Raw genomic sequence first — 16,961 nt, 5'->3', positions numbered from 1 at the left:
ATGATTTAAATAATTTAAGGTCGCAGAAATGAAATAAAACTGCATCAATATTTCTGGACTGTAACTATAATAGTACATATTATATATATACCTATGGCAAGATACAAACGATTTACGACATACAATTGAAATTGAACCCTTATACGTTGTTCACATTCGAGATATTACATGTAATTTTTTTTTCAATAAAATTAATGGTACGCAATATCAAACGCCCTTGGCAAAATTGTGATCTACAAATTAAATGTTAGATAAAAAGAGTGGTGTGTACATTTGGTCATGGAGGTCTCGGGACCACACAGATAACCCTGCATTCTCTTCACTAATTACTACGTTAAGTTCGAAATCCTTTCAATCATCATTCATACTAAAGACACACAGTTTTCAACTAACCTCTCACTTTGGATCTCCCTGCTCTCTACTATCACAACGTAGTCATAATTAACTTATAAAACATAGACGTGTTGATATTCCGCATATACTTGAACCGTTGTATACAATGCAACTGTATATAATCCCAACAGACTTCAAACCACGTAGTAGGAGATCCGGTAGTATTTGTTTTGAATGTCTCCTCAACGTGAATACCTTATTCATGCACTCTGTCTGGTTAAGATATTAAAAGTACAAGTAAATCTAGATGACGTTCACAGCAGCTGTACATGCCTGTAAATTGATGAGTTATTTTAAAACGATTTCTTCTTTAAATCATGCATGGCATACAACCTGTCAGCTTGGGTAGAAAAGTAGGACGCCATTTATATACTGTAGTTCCTATGTGCAGGTCAAAGGATCATAAAATAACGTTAACCCGATCCTAAGAGGTTCATCAAATGTCCTCATAGTTCAAAACACTGTTGATTCCCCCATTCTTCTACTCCAAGTTCTACTGCACAGGCCTATTTTATAGTCTTAGATATAACAGAACAGAAAGTACGTTAGTTACTGAGCGGACGCCCCGATAAGTTGCATGCCTTTGGTGCGTTTGAGCAAAATACATGCACTTTGCACACAACCCATAGAACTATTTACTTCAGCTTTATCGATCGAATGTCACTATATAACTAAGGTGAAGAATGAGTAGGGCCTACCCGACGTCACCGCTTTTGATAGCATCTAGTTTGACTTTTTATAGAATTCGAAACCAAAGCTAGTTAAAACTGCGAGCAAGAACAATCTAAAAATCAAAAGTCGTCAAAGTAAAAAAATATAAGGCAGTATATTGTGAAAACAAGTTTGTAATGGTAATGAATTTACTTGCGCGTACGCACTACTTTTAACAGCGTAGCAACACAATGTCTGCCAATATTGACAGACAGCTCAACTTTGTTATCTAAGTTAGTCACTTGTTAATGCTTGTAGTGGTGCGTTGCTTTTTTTGGGGGGACGTTGTTTAACGTTCATGATGATGTTGTACTTGTATGTTCATATGTTACGAAACAATGGTGGTATAAGAATGTTTTGTTATAAAATACCTGGATATCGGTTAACTTCAGCGACTTCTTATATTATGCATGTTGGATATAATTAATTCATATCACGAGCGTGAAAATCTTGGGACAAAAAATGCAGTCTCTTCATGTTTTGGGCCAGGTTCTTTTCAACCATCTTTTGTATTGAAGGCAAACATTTTTATCTTACCTCTCACATTGGATCTCCCTGCTCTTCACCATCATATGGTAGTCGTAGTTCCCCACAAAGACGAACCGATAACCCGCATATACTTTTTGCCGATGCTTACAATAAAACCGTATATAATCCTCACAGGCTTAAAATTGCTTAGTAAGGGTCCATATTTGTTTTAAATGTATCCTCAACGTGGATTTTTCATCTCGGTAATCTCTGTCTGTTGGATACATTTCGACCACAATTAGATGATCACGTAGATGATGGTCACCGTAGCAGCTTATATGATGATAAGTCAACGGTTTCTTTTTCAAAAAAACCCCGCATGGCGTGCCCAGTATCGACTCCGGTATAGACCTTTTTCATCTTTTCCGGAAATACGAAGTGCGCACGACAGGAACCGCGCGCCACAGGGGTCATGATGGTCCTCTGCTGTTTCCAGCATGGCAATGCTAGGTGTAGATGATGTACAAGGTGTGCATATAAAAAGGTCGTTTGCAGCTTGCACTGCTTTCTGTCAAACTAAAAAGGTGGCTGAAGCACAGAAATGCGTAAACTGTAGGCAAGAAAACAGCTATTTGGACGGAGAATCAATCAATTAAATGTTTTTTTCTCAGTTTAAATACGATGCGCTGTACAACTAGACTTCACCTAAGCGTCCGAGCCTTGGCTGCACTTTCAATAGTGATGACGAACTAAAGCTTCAGAGTTCTTTTAAATGCCTCCGATAATAAAGATGTGCGAAAGAGACTCGTTATTTTTATATATATATCAAATCAAAACAGCCAGTAGACTCGTACACAGCTTTCAAGAGTGTGGACAGGTGCGTAGGCCTACGTCTTCACAATATTACATGTATATATGCAAGCTGTGGCGATATCACCTCATTTACCGGCAGTATCAATTCATTGCGATTTTTATGTCTTGTTTGAAGGGTGTCTTAAGAGATTTTTGGAATGATAAAATGAAAAGATTCCCTGCATTGTTTGACTCGTACCTAAAAGTGACACGCAGATTGTTCGTCGGTGAACTGATTAAATCGTTTGGTACCTGATAAGGCATATCAGGTGTTACTTATTCAATTGTTCAGTTTGGGGGGGCGGCCACAACTACGACCTTTCCTCTGTAATTAAAACCTTCTAATTTATAAGTGTTAAACAGGTGAGACAGGAATTCCCGAATCTTTCCCAGACGATAATTAAAGTTTACCGTGTCTTACTCTAGTATATGTACAAAATTTACGACAGGTAAAAAATGTCAGACTTTCGGTCTGACAAATATGAAAATTTTCTCAAACTGAAACAAAACCGTCAGGCAAAAACAAAATTATAGAAATAGACCAAATTATTTAATTTGTAAATGTTTTCATGCGTATTTTCATCGTTTTCAATCAAAGACAATAAAATCATTCAAATAAAGTGTTTTCCACACATTTCATACTTTTTAACTATCTAAGACAGAGTTAAATATACGTAGGCCTAATTTTATACTAAGCATATTTGCATTACTTTAAAAATACTGTACGTTAATTGTTTTATTATTTTTATTATCCATTTTGTCTTTACCATACATGTATTATGCACGTGTAGCTTACAGAAAGGCTTCTCTGCATTAACAATATATGCCCATTGAATTTTCCAATTCTCTTGTCATTGAGTTCAGAAATAAATAACTTTTTATTTTGCCGGTAACGCGTTCAACAAGGGCCGATGTACATTATTCTTCGTATGTCTCTGTTGATCTTGATAATATGAGCCCCATTTGTACAAATCAGTAATACGTACAGGGTGTACGGGACTGGATACATAATAATAAAAATTTTATTAACGTCTCACGTTAAAAAAATAGAACCCACCCTACTGAGGGTTATGAGAGACTAAAACCTGTGTTAGGCCTTCTACATTTAAAATGATCACTCATCAATAAAACACACACAAAAAGGATATAACATACAAAACTTTTCAAACCTTCTCTTTGTTGTTACACAAAAAGTCGTGAAAGTTCTTGAATTTTTGTAAGTAGAATCCCCGTGTAAAACCTCACAGCTTTTACTTTCTTTTTCCATAATCTCATACTTAAAGTCTTTTCTTTCTTTTTATGCCCCTATTCTTCAGTTTTTTCCTCAGAACTTTGTTTTTATCGCATTGTTTACCCCCGAGTTCTAGTTCGTTATATCCGTTGATTAACTAAGCATTTCTGTTTTTATTAAAGCACCGTTGATCTCCTAATATTATAGTTTTTCTTCCCGCCTTCTCGCCTTCGAAATGTTCAGCGCAAACGCGGTGCCCTGCTTTTGATCCAAACCTGCTATATTTTTCTTTCTTTCTACCATATTTTTCATTCTAACGGGTTTATTGGGAACTTATTATACTTCATGTGTCAATCTCGCTTACTGTTATTGTAGCAGCGGGACAAAAAGCACGTAAACTCAGCCATGGTTTTTAGCACCGCTGTAAGTGTTTCGACATAGCAGGGCTCCCCTACCCACAATGCAATTTCCATTTCCGGAAAAGATGAAAAAGGTTATATAAAAGACCTTTTTCATCTTTTCCGGAAATACGAAGTGCGCACGACAGGAACCGCGCGCCACAGGGGTCATGATGGTCCTCTGCTGTTTCCAGCATGGCAATGCTAGGTGTAGATGATGTACAAGGTGTGCATATAAAAAGGTCGTTTGCAGCTTGCACTGCTTTCTGTCAAACTAAAAAGGTGGCTGAAGCACAGAAATGCGTAAACTGTAGGCAAGAAAACAGCTATTTGGACGGAGAATCAATCAATTAAATGTTTTTTTCTCAGTTTAAATACGATGCGCTGTACAACTAGACTTCACCTAAGCGTCCGAGCCTTGGCTGCACTTTCAATAGTGATGACGAACTAAAGCTTCAGAGTTCTTTTAAATGCCTCCGATAATAAAGATATGCGAAAGAGACTCGTTATTTTTATATATATATCAAATCAAAACAGCCAGTAGACTCGTACACAGCTTTCAAAAGTGTGGACAGGTGCGTAGGCCTACGTCTTCACAATATTACATGTATATATGCAAGCTGTGGCGATATCACCTCATTTACCGGCAGTATCAATTCATTGCGATTTTTATGTCTTGTTTGAAGGGTGTCTTAAGAGATTTTTGAAATGATAAAATGAAAAGATTCCCTGCATTGTTTGACTCGTACCTAAAAGTGACACGCAGATTGTTCGTCGGTGAACTGATTAAATCGTTTGGTACCTGATAAGGCATATCAGGTGTTACTTATTCAATTGTTCAGTTTGGGGGGGCGGCCACAACTACGACCTTTCCTCTGTAATTAAAACCTTCTAATTTATAAGTGTTAAACAGGTGAGACAGGAATTCCCGAATCTTTCCCAGACGATAATTAAAGTTTACCGTGTCTTACTCTAGTATATGTACAAAATTTACGACAGGTAAAAAATGTCAGACTTTCGGTCTGACAAATATGAAAATTTTCTCAAACTGAAACAAAACCGTCAGGCAAAAACAAAATTATAGAAATAGACCAAATTATTTAATTTGTAAATGTTTTCATGCGTATTTTCATCGTTTTCAATCAAAGACAATAAAATCATTCAAATAAAGTGTTTTCCACACATTTCATACTTTTTAACTATCTAAGACAGAGTTAAATATACGTAGGCCTAATTTTATACTAAGCATATTTGCATTACTTTAAAAATAGGCCCCTACTGTACGTTAATTGTTTTATTATTTTTATTATCCATTTTGTCTTTACCATACATGTATTATGCACGTGTAGCTTACAGAAAGGCTTCTCTGCATTAACAATATATGCCCATTGAATTTTCCAATTCTCTTGTCATTGAGTTCAGAAATAAATAACTTTTTATTTTGCCGGTAACGCGTTCAACAAGGGCCGATGTACATTATTCTTCGTATGTCTCTGTTGATCTTGATAATATGAGCCCCATTTGTACAAATCAGTAATACGTACAGGGTGTACGGGACTGGATACATAATAATAAAAATTTTATTAACGTCTCACGTTAAAAAAAATAGAACCCACCCTACTGAGGGTTATGAGAGACTAAAACCTGTGTTAGGCCTTCTACATTTAAAATGATCACTTATCAATAAAACACACACAAAAAGGATATAACATACAAAACTTTTCAAACCTTCTCTTTGTTGTTACACAAAAAGTCGTGAAAGTTCTTGAATTTTTGTAAGTAGAATCCCCGTGTAAAACCTCACAGCTTTTACTTTCTTTTTCCATAATCTCATACTTAAAGTCTTTTCTTTCTTTTTATGCCCCTATTCAGACCGACAAATATGAAAATTTTCCCAAACTGAAACAAAACCGTCAGGCAAAAACAAAATTATAGAAATAGACCAAATTATTTAATTTGTAAATGTTTTCATGCGTATTTTCATCGTTTTCAATCAAAGACAATAAAATCATTCAAATAAAGTGTTTTCCACACATTTCATACTTTTTAACTATCTAAGACAGAGTTAAATATACGTAGGCCTAATTTTATACTAAGCATATTTGCATTACTTTAAAAATACTGTACGTTAATTGTTTTATTATTTTTATTATCCATTTTGTCTTTACCATACATGTATTATGCACGTGTAGCTTACAGAAAGGCTTCTCTGCATTAACAATATATGCCCATTGAATTTTCCAATTCTCTTGTCATTGAGTTCAGAAATAAATAACTTTTTATTTTGCCGGTAACGCGTTCAACAAGGGCCGATGTACATTATTCTTCGTATGTCTCTGTTGATCTTGATAATATGAGCCCCATTTGTACAAATCAGTAATACGTACAGGGTGTACGGGACTGGATACATAATAATAAAAATTTTATTAACGTCTCACGTTAAAAAAAATAGAACCCACCCTACTGAGGGTTATGAGAGACTAAAACCTGTGTTAGGCCTTCTACATTTAAAATGATCACTTATCAATAAAACACACACAAAAAGGATATAACATACAAAACTTTTCAAACCTTCTCTTTGTTGTTACACAAAAAGTCGTGAAAGTTCTTGAATTTTTGTAAGTAGAATCCCCGTGTAAAACCTCACAGCTTTTACTTTCTTTTTCCATAATCTCATACTTAAAGTCTTTTCTTTCTTTTTATGCCCCTATTCTTCAGTTTTTTCCTCAGAACTTTGTTTTTATCGCATTGTTTACCCCCGAGTTCTAGTTCGTTATATCCGTTGATTAACTAAGCATTTCTGTTTTTATTAAAGCACCGTTGATCTCCTAATATTATAGTTTTTCTTCCCGCCTTCTCGCCTTCGAAATGTTCAGCGCAAACGCGGTGCCCTGCTTTTGATCCAAACCTGCTATATTTTTCTTTCTTTCTACCATATTTTTCATTCTAACGGGTTTGTTGGGAACTTATTATACCTCATGTGTCAATCTCGCTTACTGTTATTGTAGCAGCGGGACAAAAAGCACGTAAACTCAGCCATGGTTTTTAGCACCGCTGTAAGTGTTTCGACATAGCAGGGCTCCCCTACCCACAATGCAATTTCCATTTCCGGAAAAGATGAAAAAGGTTAATAAGAACTGGCGCACCACAAACTTAAACGTTCCGCGTTATGTTTAAGATATATAGTCCCTATGTGCAGATCAAATTGAATGCAAAATAACGCAATTACTATCATAAGAAAGCCTGCGAGTACATGACTGAACCGAAAGTACATGTACATTAGTTACTGATCGGACGTCTGTGTTAACTGCATTCGTTTGATGCGTCCGAACAAATTACAGTCAGCTTGAACTTTGCTGTGTAGTCACTGTATTAATGCACACCATGGTTTTTATATTAGATGTGCGTGAAGATCTGAATGCGAATCAATGGCGGTGAACCTATGTTATACATAGAATATCAAACTATTGCATGCTGTCGTTTACACACACACACGCACACAAATACACACTAAAAAAGAAGAAAAAACTGATGGAAAATGCAGCCTAAGAACGAAATCAAACATATGGTCATATAGCAACTGCATGGCTGCGTGTAGGAACATATTCAGAAAAATAAGTCCATAGTGTGTGACCGGAAAATACGTTTAGAAATGAGCATGCTATTACATGTTGTGTTTGTAAAATATCATAAGTGTTTGAACTCCAAATGTCCCAAAGTAATTACTTTTGACTCCGTTAACTTCATATTCCTTGCCAATATGACATGATTTGAACATGTTTAGCCTGAAACTCTTTCCTATCAGTGTGATTCCCAAGCTAATAGCAGTCACTACATTCCCGTGACCTTGGCCGAAACTATCACAGGGAAGCTAGAAGAGCGCCAGTGCATGAGTACTGGCATACAATAAAGCCAAGCCCCTAAAAAGCGCCAAGGGCAAATAAGACTGGGTTCCCATACCTAGATAGATCTAACAGGATCGATACATCTCCAGGGGTTTTTCCCTTATTCGCTTTGTTTGTCAAGGCTGCAAAATGCGTTCAGTTGCAAAATGCGACCCTACTCAAAATGCCACTCTACAACTCCCTTGTGAGGCTTCCATTCTGGTCTCTGTTACTTCACCAACTTATCGGTACCTTTTCTGTATTCCTTGTCCTTGACAACAACCCAAAATTTACCATTTTCCGGGAGTGCATCATTACACAGACGTACATGTCCTACGTGACATACATGCATACATGCATACTGGGGACAATTGTACTGTAATGGTTAGGCATGACTGTTTTGTGCACATTCCTGATCTGTGAGAATTTTTGCACTGATTTGCAGTCATCACTCTGGACTTTTGGAAGATTGTAGACCAGTACTAAAAATAGCAACTTTCCAGGTGGTCACGTGACATCATGTTACCGCAGTAGGGGAATTCCCACTCCCAGTCACATCCCCGATAATATTTATATGTTGGCCAATAGTATACAATGTATATATAATATATGTGTTACGAGCTCTACCAGTGACATGCCCTGACACACTGATGGTATGGAAATGTTTGGCGAATCAATGTTCAAGAGCATTTTCCTAAAAACTAATAACTTGGGCCAATTCTTCAAAAATAGACCTAATCCTTTATTAAATTCATTTCGCACAAATCAAATGCACCCATACTGGTTAGAAGCTATGCTTTCTTTCGTGTCCCGGGACACTAACGACACGGAAAATTTTAGATGAATTAAGGCAAAATATTTTCTTCAATATATACGTAATTAAAAGAGAAGGAGAAGAAGAAGAAGAAACAGAAAAATAACCGTTTACTTAAACGTGGACCGTATTTAAAAATATTATATATCTTATTTAAGTTTAATAGTCGACTGGTTTGAATTTTTTCCATTTTATTTTGGCAGGATCAATCATGATTATTAATATTATTTTATTTCTATTATTATTATTATTATTTGCAGTGAATAGCCAGCCTAAGTCGACCCAAAAGCTGACAATGGCTATGCCAAACATCAGGGACAACATCTCCAGAGAACAACAGCGAATCCTTCTAATGTTCGCAACATTAATAAGTAGTCTGACTGACTTGAACAAGATCCAGACTTTTGCTAACCATCTTCGTAAACGTTATATTTTGACCGAGGCACAGCGTTATGAGATAATCTTCATCACCGATCCTATGCATAAAATGATTGTGCTTCTGCAGTACGTCTTGTCCTACTTGGACACTCAGCCAGATGGTCTGAGTCGCATCACATTTCAAAACTTTCTGGCAGCACTTCTCCAAGTATCACCGTACCTGGCTGTGGTGACGGAGTATGGAATTTTCAGTCCTCAGCTGTCCATGGAGTGTACGGAGATGTGAAAAACTATGGTTCCTTGTAGTCCATAAGGTCAAACCGGAAAATACGTCTAGAAATGAATATATGCCGTTCCATTTTTGCGAATGTAAAATGTTGGGAGTGTTATGAACTCCAGATGTCCCAAAGTAATTAATTTTGGATCCGTTAACAATTTTACTTATTTTTTCACAATTTTTTTTAACAGAAAGTACACTCGAGATTGTGGAATGGTTTGAAACTACAGTACCTGTATATCGAGGGACACCTTGTAGACTATTGGAGATGTGTTTGTATAAGAGAGAGAAAGAGAGAACACTTACTTGGCATTCAATTGTCAACATAACAGCTGGTGTACAAAAATGTGGTTTATTTTTTTATCATGCAAGTAGCCCAAACGAATGACAAACACTTATAAAAACGTGGCAGTTGAAAACCGCGCATAACCCGATTTGTAGAACATATATAGGTCTATAGAGGCTAAATCTGAGACGAAATGATTTCGAGAGTTGCGAGCATCGTTTTCTTTACTCGTCGACATATTGAAAGATTTACAGTAGCTATCGTTTTACCGGTGACACGTGATGTCCGGTAAAAAACAGAGGGAGAAATGCATTTGATACAATGAGAATCTTGTGAACAGTGATCTTTTAGGTCATATTTAGATCTGAAAGAAATATACATGTATATATGGTTATAGCTGGAGGTCTGGCCTTACAACAAGTATGTCGTATAAGATACTCACACCACTGGATGTTATTAGTGGGTGAACAAATTAGGAACGTTAACCAAAGAAGTACTTTCAAAACAAGGCAGCCGTACGATCCCTAAGGCCTTTGCTGAAATGGTGCAAATACACCCTAAAATGTATGCGTCTGTTTGTATTTTATGAGTCTTGTTGGAGTCAGGGTAATTCTCAGGGTATATACACCCTATCATTTGATGCCAATATTAGCCGTTTCAAGGCTCTTGTTTTCAAGGCGCTTGTTCAAACATTGTCATTTCATCTGGAGAAAGGGCAGGGACATCACCATACAACTGGTAGTAATTTTAAAAAAAGTGTTCATTCATGAGCATTTGAAAACTGCATATTTTTCTGTGGTTGTTAGAGTTACTGCTGAATTAGATTTTTTACGATGCCCCCCAATGTGTTTTGATACTTACCTGTAGGCTCTTACTATATATTTCATATTTGAATGATGCGGCAGGTGCTTTTCTCTTGCAAGGACATTTTTATGTGATTAGAAGAAAAAAAAAAAGATTTTTGCATTTGACCGAAATCATTCCAATATACATGTATGACAACTCAATGTTTTTTAATCAAGAATAGGGGGCAATAATTTTATACATAAAACAAAAAAAAAAAACGTTTTATTTTAAGCTAAGTAATGAGTGTTTTTTATTGTGTTTTTCAGCCATGTATTGAGACATTTAAAATGTTTTACCCCTGTATGTCTCTAATATCTGTATCATGCCTTCATTTTCAATATTCCTTTTTTGTTTTGCGCGTTAAAGCCATAGATTGAGACATTTAAAATGTTTTATGTCTCTTACATCTGTATCATGCTTCAATTTTCATTATTTAAATTTTATGTCGATGTGATGTCTGATGACGTATTGATACGAAGGTAACTTAATGCTCATTGATTACATATTTATAATTAGTATAATGAAGCATATGATTTATTATTGATCTTTCAGCTATGTGTTAAGTTTTCAAAAAAGTGAGCAAAAATATTGTTGCAGTTATGAATTAGATATGTGTGGCATTTTCATCTGATTGTTTGAATTAGGAAAAATGTGGCAAATGACTATGAAAAACTACTTCGAGATAACACTGACGCTAAATACGGCAGAGCGCCCGATGAAACTAAAAAAAGATCAACAACGAAGATAAATTCATCGCAAGCAAACTTGGACGACCGAATTGAGATCCAAGGTGGGGATGAAGCTTTTATCAAGACCACAAAGGCAATTTTCCAAGCAACGTAAATTGCAGACTGATAAACCCGTCCAAAGGCAATATCGGGATAATAAGTAAGAAAATACTAGATAGAAGTAACAAAGAACTGCTGATGAAAACGAGAGTTAACCAGTGGAAAAACACCGTTTCGGCTATTAACTGGTTTACAAGTCTATTTGATAAGAGAACTGCACCTTTTTGACATTTGATATTGTCGACTTCTACCATTCTATAACGCAAAAGCTTTTCACAGACGCATTGGTTTTCGTGTCAGTTAGAAGTAGCTCCGAGGAAGAAAAACAAATAGTGACACTAGTCATGTGAACTAGTCTATTTTTACTTGATAAAAACAAGAAATTATTTCGCGGTGAAATTGGCCTCTATAGGGACGACGGCCTCGCTATCCTGAGAAATAACTCAACGTCACACGCCAACAAGATAGCCAAGGATTTAACCTCCATCATGAAGCAACTTGGATTAAAGATCACAACCAGCATCTCGCACAATAACGTTAACTCCTTAGACGTTACCTTCAACCTAAACGACGGATCCTTCGGACCATACAAAAAACCTAACGCAGCACTACTGTATATGTACACCGCAAATTTAACCACCCGGAAAGTGTCATCAACGTCATATCAACCTTAATTAACACAAGGCTACCCACTATTTCTAGCGATGAAAACATGTTTCAATCATTAAAGAGTACCAGGAAGCACTCGAGTCAGTTGGTTTCAACCCCAAACTCCATTATACAATCATTGCTACAAAATCTATAAAAACTCGCAAAAGAAATATCTTATGGTTCATTCCACCATTTAGTAGAAATTTACAGACTTACTTCGGCAGAGTTTTTATAAAGCTTATTAAATTCCATTTCCCAGCAGGTTCTCTGTTACATAAAATTTTTAACAAAAATAACATTAAAGTCAGCTTTAGCTGTAGGGACAATATCGCGGAAATCATTAAAGCTAAGAGCAACAGTTTGATGAATAACTGGAGGGCTGTTGATAATGTATCAGAAGTAAAAACCTGCAACTGTAGAGTACAAAGTAAATGCCCAATGAAAGGCAAATGTCTAGAAAAAAATAAAAGCTTTAAAAGCTTCTTTTACTAAAATATTCCCTTCAGAGAGAAGAAAAATGGATCAATGTTTCTGAACTTAAAGCCACGTGTCATAATAGTACATTGGTCATATGTCAAGGTACGAAATACAAACGGTGAAAAGACTAAAATATAAGTTAGATCGAATTGTTTGTATACACTGTACTTAGTAGGCAGTTTAATCAAAATCTTTGAAATTTACAGTAGAACATACACGAAACCGTGAACACAATTTCGACTTATAAATCCAAATGTTGAATTGCTGATTTTTGAAAAGCTCTAGTAATGGAGACAGACACTGGTGGATATCACTGATTATGGTAAAAATAAATAACAAATAAATTCAAACATGAATAAATTAATAAATAATTTAAAATAAAATGACATAAAACAAAATTAAGTAAAACTATAAATGAAATTAAATAAATCAGTCAATGAATTAATCAATGGATCAAAATAAAAATAAAAAAATAATAAAATAATAAAAATGGGAAAAAATGAAATAAAAGTGAAATTAAATAAAACAAAGGAGCATAATACATTTTAAAACATATTAGGAAATTAATTTATCAATAAATTATTTAGAAGTAATAAGTAATTAATTAATCAATTAATAGTCAACCAACTCCCTTTCATAAAACTAAAAAAGAAACACATCTTAAGAGTTAGCAACTTAGTGTAAATGAAGAACATCGTTAGTTATCACATGCAGTTAAAGCGAGTATTGAGACAATTTAATAGTTTATAGAATATTGCATTTGTTCAAAATATCTGTTTTATTGCTAGGGTATAATTATGATACCCTTTGAAATAAATGATACATTTTATCAGATAAATAATGACAATTATGAATTGACACCTTGCTTAATATTGTTCTCTAAGCTATGTAATTCTTGAAACCAAAGAATTGTTGCAGTTGTAGAATAGAAATGTGTATTTTATGACTTAAAACCCCTCGAATTAATATATTCGAAAGTAGATATGTCCTGATCGCTTAATTTTATAATCTTACATTCACAGTTGAGAAAGGTGTCGCAAAGCGCGATTATACAGGTACCGCGATTGAAATCTGATAACCACGCCCTTTTGGCATTGTCAATATCACGCACGTGTTTCTATTGACTAACGTGGGGAAAGAATGTCCTCGGTTACAAACAAGGTCAATAAACTACCTGGCAAACTTGTTGATGAATGAAAGTACCGGTGCATTGTGGAGTAAAAATTAACGTCAATCACCAATAAGATTACACAGCGATCACATTTCTCGGGGGACGGGTGTGCAAAGTATTCTGCTGCTGTGATTGCAGTAAGCACATGCCGCAACTACAGCAGTCTTTCTTGGGCGAGTTAGGGGCAGTGTAAGGTCGCTGTGATTGGAATAGTGATAATGAAGGCATGGCTTGCCTGTTTGCTCGATTGACTGTCGATAAAAAAAAGTTTTACGGAGTCCTAAGATTATGTGAACAAATACCAATACTAATTGTATTAGCACCTATATTTATAAAACTGAAGGATCAAAGGAAATCGAAATGACATCAAAGTTCTAAGTAATATTAGCTAGGATTATCAATCTGAAGTTCAATGAACCATCATCCCATATTACGATCTATCGGATTATTAAAAAATAAATAAACAAATAAACAAGGTGGATTATTTTTATTTAAAAAGAGAAGGATTTTTTTTTTTTTTTTTTTTTTTTTTTTTTTTGAAATACTATCTAAGTTGAAGTAAAGTGAAACTATTATAATTTTATGTAATCAGGAAAAAAAATACCTATATTTATCAAAATTGCTATGTGCCGTTGATGTCACGGGGCACGTAAAATAGCATACAGCAGGCCCGTAGCCAGGGTGTTCGGGGTTTCGAAAGAACCACCCCTTTTGCTGGGAAAAAGGTCCTCTCTGGGTAAAATTTGATTTAGGTACGTGAAGTTTTTTATGAGAAAAGGTCCACTTTTTCAGAAAACGAACCCCCCTTTTGAAATGCTGGCTAAGAACCTGATACATGCAGCTACAAATAAGTATCCCTGCCTTTTGTTTGCTGAACAGAAAAAGGGGAACCCCTAACTTAATTCCCTCTGCCCCTTGCCCGAACTAAAAATAGAACCCGGTGTCACAACCATACACGGTACAAAAAGTATTTAATATTATTAAATGTCACATATTTACGTTCTATTCACTATGCATAATAACTGCTCTGATACGCTGTCAGCGCCCAGTGGTACTTGCCTGACCATCGTTGAAAATGTTATCTTTCGGGCAATTTCGCAAACTTTCGTACACCAAATACGTACACTACCAGTATACATTATATGTGTACCTTGTGAGCACATTTCCGTATATTCTCATAGTGACCACTATTCTGCAGACAACATTAAACATTTACTGTATGTAGTACTGGCCTACCTCATTAAGTTTTGCCTCACAGCTCAAAAGTGAAGAGACTGCCTTCATTTTAAAATACATTGTATCGGACAAAAAGTGATTAATCCACCATGTGCACCCCTCGATCAACTTCGTAAACAAACGTAGCACCGCTCACCTTCAGTAGCTCCCTGCGCCAGAGGTGGCACACTGCACCGTACTTAACCGCAACAAATTAAGATGTCAGAAAATAAAAACACTTTTTCTCAGTATTATACATATTTGTGAATGCCTCGTGAAATCTGCCGCACTGGTAGAGGGTATCAAATGCCAATGACAACTGTTTGATGTGCACATGTTAACATTTATAGTGCTAAAATATTTAATATTAAAATATATGCGATCTAAATGATTGAAATAATAATTTATAACAACTGAAACTGAAAATCTAAAAATTCACGATTATTTTTAATAGTATGGGGTGGATAACGATTTGAAACGTTTAGTCTTCAACAAGGATAAATTACTTTTTTGTTATTTCTGAAAGACATTTGCTTTTCTATTTCTAGAAAACCTGGGTTTGCTCTACCCTCTACCAGGATGGCAGATTATGGAGGGAAAAACGGAAAAAAGACATATCTGTGAATATCTGTGAAAAATCACTCTGTAGCCCTGGTGGAGGGTAGGTTTGCTCTGCCTTGGGTGTTGGAGATTTATTTGATAAATAATCCTCTCTCCTTTCAGCGTGGGCTTCAAGCCCGTGCTTGCATTTCATCGAAAGATATTTATACTTAATAAGTAATATGTGTAATGAAGATAAATGAAATCAATAATATGGCGACGTTTAAAAAGATTAGACTTGAGATCACCTCGCAGTGATAACGATTGCAACAACCTGAATAAGGGAAAATTAGGAAGCAAAGGAAATTTATCTGCAACCTCTCGTTAAAAAATCATTGAGATCGATGATGAGAGATGATATCGTCACCAAAGTAAGATGGAAGATCTAAAGCATATGCGTTGCGTTGGCTAATAATTTGTCAGAGGATGTGACAGAAATATTCAATCAAACTTAATTTAGCACAAGTGAAAAGGCAAATTTAAGTTTAGGGAGTGCTTGGGCGAACAATGGAGGGAACAGAATTGCATGAAGAATATTCTCTATGCGTTAATTTTTCCGCAGATTGAGACAGGAAGAAATCAAAACGAAAGAATAAAAACAAAACACATTGCTTTATACCATACAACAGATTAGTTGTTTGTGTTGCGAAGTTAGTTAAGGAGAAAAAGTAAATAAATGTAAAAAAGTCACTGTCAGTGGCTTAGAATATCAGATGTGTGTGAATAAATATGCCCATATGTGCTTCCTTTAATGTGAGGGATTTGTTAAATATGATCATCTTAGTGAAGACATTTTTTCTTGAAAATCGTTAAAGTTGACCGTCGCTGACAAATAAACACATAGACCGTTATTTCCTGAGCTCTTTATGCTTGAACTACGAGAGAATGAATGAAGGCTTTTAGTGCCAAGAGATGATAACACAAATATTTAAAAATGGACAGATGCGAAAAAAAATTACACACAGTTTGATTAAAATGTCATAGATCAATAAAAAATTAGAAAGCATAGATTAGACCAGAATAAATATCAGAAGCGTAAGATAGAAAAATCGAAAGATATACCAAATAGATAAATGACACCAATGGTTCCCGAGGAATTAGAATTTTGACCAGCTGGAGCATAGTTCTAGATCGTTTTAAACGGCACTGTCTCCCTCTTAAATATACATCTGGGCCCTTCATCGGACCCAGACCCCTCGCCAAGTGTCGGCTTTGCATCCGTGGACCCCCACCTTCAAATAAGTACATACATAAATGAATGAAATGCAATATTATACAAAATAAATATAAATTAGTTTAAGAAAATGATAAAATGAAACGAACTAAAATAAAATAACGCATTTTAAAATATGTTAATTAAATTCAATAGTAATAATTCAATTTGTAAGTAATTAGTAATTAATTGATTAAGAGTCAACCAATACGCTTAAATAAGATATAAAAATCATCATCCAAAGGCATAATTTTATAATAGCTTTTTCACAGTTGACACAATAAGTAACATTGACTGTTTGATTAAAA

At 35.3% G+C, this 16,961-nt stretch overlaps 1 protein-coding gene across 1 annotated transcript in view; it reads right to left on the bottom strand.

Annotated features, from left to right (window-relative positions):
- The window catches only part of LOC106152518 (beta,beta-carotene 15,15'-dioxygenase), a 56,888-nt gene extending 54,979 nt beyond the window's left edge, over positions 1–1,909 (bottom strand). The window contains exon 1 of the mRNA XM_086995814.1: positions 1,642–1,909. The gene's annotated coding sequence lies outside the window, so the exon portion shown is untranslated. The remainder of the gene's footprint in view (positions 1–1,641) is intronic.
- Positions 1,910–16,961: the final 15,052 nt, after the last annotated feature.

The sequence above is a fragment of the Lingula anatina genome, chromosome 9 (genome assembly GCF_051362555.1).
Source record: "Lingula anatina isolate TDL-2025a chromosome 9, LinAna3.0, whole genome shotgun sequence".
NCBI lineage: Eukaryota > Metazoa > Brachiopoda > Lingulata > Lingulida > Lingulidae > Lingula > Lingula anatina.
The sequence above is the reverse complement of the archived record's forward strand: the minus strand, read 5'-3'. Positions and strand labels throughout refer to the sequence as shown.